This window comes from Silene latifolia, chromosome 2, assembly GCF_048544455.1.
Source record: "Silene latifolia isolate original U9 population chromosome 2, ASM4854445v1, whole genome shotgun sequence".
Lineage (NCBI taxonomy): Eukaryota > Viridiplantae > Streptophyta > Magnoliopsida > Caryophyllales > Caryophyllaceae > Silene > Silene latifolia.
In genome coordinates this window covers 195,672,368-195,675,676 of record NC_133527.1, presented here as the reverse complement: position 1 = coordinate 195,675,676, position 3,309 = coordinate 195,672,368, and the positions used below count along the sequence as shown (strand labels likewise).

Genomic DNA, 3,309 nt, shown 5'->3' with positions numbered 1-3,309 from the left:
TTTAAGATGAAGAGACACTCGATTTTGGGACATATAGGCTAATGGCAAGAGAATTGACAAGGAAGGTGAAGGGGTCGCATCAATATGGGTGGGTAAGACTTAACATTAGGGTGGACCATATGGTGTCATTTTGTCTTTGTAATTCATATCAATTCTCATTATTTTACGGATGCACAATATAAATTCTATTTGCGAAATTGGAAAAGGAGTTTTAAATTGCGATGTCCTACATGTTAGATAAGAAATTGACGTAGATTTTTGTATATACTTAGGAGCAATTTAATAACAATGCAAATCTCTTATCCTATTTTTGTGTACCTCCTTATGCCACCGATAAACTTCTTGTGGAGCTCATAATCTCTCGTCCAATACATTAGACTCGTACCAAAGTTGGCTGGTGTGAATGGTAAGGGCTCTCATCTCTTAAACAAGTGGTCAAGGATTCGATTCCTAACTCTTGCGAATGAAAAAGCCAAACTTGGGAGGGGTCAACCCATTAAATTGCGCTTGACTCTCGAAGGAGATTCTTTAACCGTCGGTGGGGATCTCCCTGGTCAACACCAAAAAAAAAAAAAATACATTAGACTCGGTCACTTGACCGTTTGCCAATAAAAAAGAAAAGAAAAAAGAATGGGTCGTTGATTTATTCCAAAGTTATTATACATGGGTAAATCACAAATTAAGGTAGCATCGACCAGACTTATTATTGCCAAGCTAAACACACATTTAATCACTGATTTTGAATTGAGGTAACTTAAAACACCAACTTCTTGACATAGCTAATCTTCATGAGGACGAGGCGAACTATAGTTATTAATTCACGAAAACATCTCTCAAGTCACTAAAAAGACGAGAATATTTTATTTTCTTAGTTTCGATTAAATAAATTTAGTTGAAAAATGATAACATTTGTAAAAATAAACCACGGTTTTGTTTTTTAGTTTGTATCTTAAATTGTACTCCCTCCTATTCACTATATTCTTTCCCTTTCCTTTTTGCCCAAGAAATAAGAAAGTGAATTTGGACCACACAAAACACTACCCCACATGCAATTTAATTTGGACCATACAAATCAACCCAAAAAAGGAAATAGGGAAGATAATCCGAATAAGGAAATAGGGAAGAATCTATATTTATCTATATTATTAAAGGAAGCTTTTTCCGAGCGATATTAGAGTCTCCAGCTTTTGCAAACTACCTAGAAATAAAAAAAAAACTCAAATAAAACTAAAAGATAGAGTTTGTAAAAATAATAAACCTCAAACTTGACAATAGGTAGAATTCTTAATATATTTATGCTAGAAAAAGAAGTTTAATATGACTCAAATAGGTAGAATTCTTAATATATTTATGCTAATTCTTAATATATTTATGCTACAAACTATTCATCTTCGTCCTATTGTTTTCCTAATATGTAATCTTTTTTTTTATTTTCTCATAGTATTAAGTCTATTGGTTGATGATTTTTTTCTTTTTTTCTTTTTTTTTTGCAGCACAATTCCATTATATTGTATAGATGCGGAGACGTTTAGATGAATTATTTGCATATTTGCAGTGTTTTGCATATTTGTGGTGTTTACGTGGTCACTATTCGAGTAAAGGTAACAAACTAGCAATTAATCCAAAGATATACGGAGTACATGTGATAATGTCCATTGCATGTATGTCAATACAATTACAACGTTTTAGATTTGGATACTATCATTCATCCATGAAATGATTTATGAGCTTTTTCTAATTCTATTTGCATTGTTTTCACAGGAAACCAACAACGATCGATAATCGCATGCATGGCTCGAAATCAAACATTGATGCATTGAGTACAATATCTAATGGATAGATAAACACACATGAAACTAATTTAAAGGTTGGTTTGATTTATTTTATTGTTAAATAATTCTGAATTAGATTAAATACAACACTAATTCCTAAATACAATGGGTATGGATTCTTGCAGTAGAATTGTTTTATGTTGACAAAGAGTATAATACCCGACCAACATTGTTTATTCATGGAATTTTTTTATGTTGCCAAAGAGTATATTTTACTTATTATTGAGAAAGTATTCTACTATAACCAATTAAATAAGTAGAGATCCTCTTTTGTTTTATGTTTTACTCCGTAATTGTTTTACTACTACTTTGTCGTTCCAATCATGGTTGTTTTTTTTTTCCTCTCGGTGTTAATCATGTTCTCATAGGTGATGATGCCTAGCAGCGGAGGTCAATGATTGAGTAAGGAGAGCATATGCGATGAATCGGTTTTTTAAGGATGGTAGAGTTAGGGATGCTTATTTGGTGTTTTGTGAAATTCAGAGGAGAAATTTGCAGGCGACAGTCGTTAGTTTTAATACACCGATAAGTGGTTAGTTTAGAATAGGTCAAGTAGTTGAGAAGGGTTTTTGGTTGAAGGGGGTTATGGAGGATGAGAAAATTGCTCCAGATATGTTCACTCTTATAGTATATTGAACAGTAAATTATGTAAGTTAAGGATGCCAGGTTTGAAGATGTCAATCGGTTGTTTGATGAGATGTGCGAAAGAGAGTTGGTTTCGAATGATGTTGTTTACACTACTTTGATAAGTGGTCATTGTAGGCATGAGAGGCTTGCTTTCAGCTTGGCAAAGTATGGTCAAATGCTCAAGAAAGGTTTCCAACCGACTTCAAGAAATATAAATACCTACGAAGTATTAAATGCCTCATAATATCTATAGTATGAATTTGGGAAAGAACTTAAACCTCACATACCTTCAAAGAGTAATGCGTATAGCTTAAATATCAGTCCGTCTTGCTTTAGACCCCAAGATCCGTCTGAAACAATAAGACCTCTCTCACAAGTGGAAATCACATGGATGGTGGGACACCCCATGTGCTTTCCCACTCACTTTCTAAATGGGTATTTTGTGAGAGGAAACGGTTCGTCTTATTATTTCAAACGAATTTTGCGGTCTAAAATAAGAATTTGTGCTTAAATCTAGATCAAGTTTATTTACAAAATTGCCCGGCCCTACAACACTAAAATAACACAAAACCTATGTCCTATTCTTATCATTCATTATTATTATTATTATTATTATTATCCATCATGTCATACTACAACTTCAATCCCTTAGGTCTATTATAATCTTCAAAGCGTCTTGCTTGTGACGGACAATATCCGTCACAAGCTGAAGACCTCTCACAATAAAGTAAGTGGGTTGGCAAGTGGGAGGAAAAATGGAGCATCCATGCATATTGCCACTTGGATCTTGTGAGAGGGGCACTATCCGTCTTCAGTTTGTGACGGATAGTGCCCGTCTTCAATGAGATTT

At 33.8% G+C, this 3,309-nt stretch overlaps 1 long non-coding RNA gene across 1 annotated transcript; it reads left to right on the top strand.

The window, feature by feature from the left end:
- Positions 1-1,499: 1,499 nt before the first annotated feature.
- LOC141632504 (uncharacterized) lies at positions 1,500-2,597 on the top strand. The gene is made up of 3 exons (XR_012537788.1): positions 1,500-1,601; positions 1,762-1,867; positions 2,201-2,597. It is a non-coding gene; the product is annotated as an uncharacterized LOC141632504 (long non-coding RNA).
- The last annotated feature ends 712 nt before the right edge of the window (positions 2,598-3,309 follow it).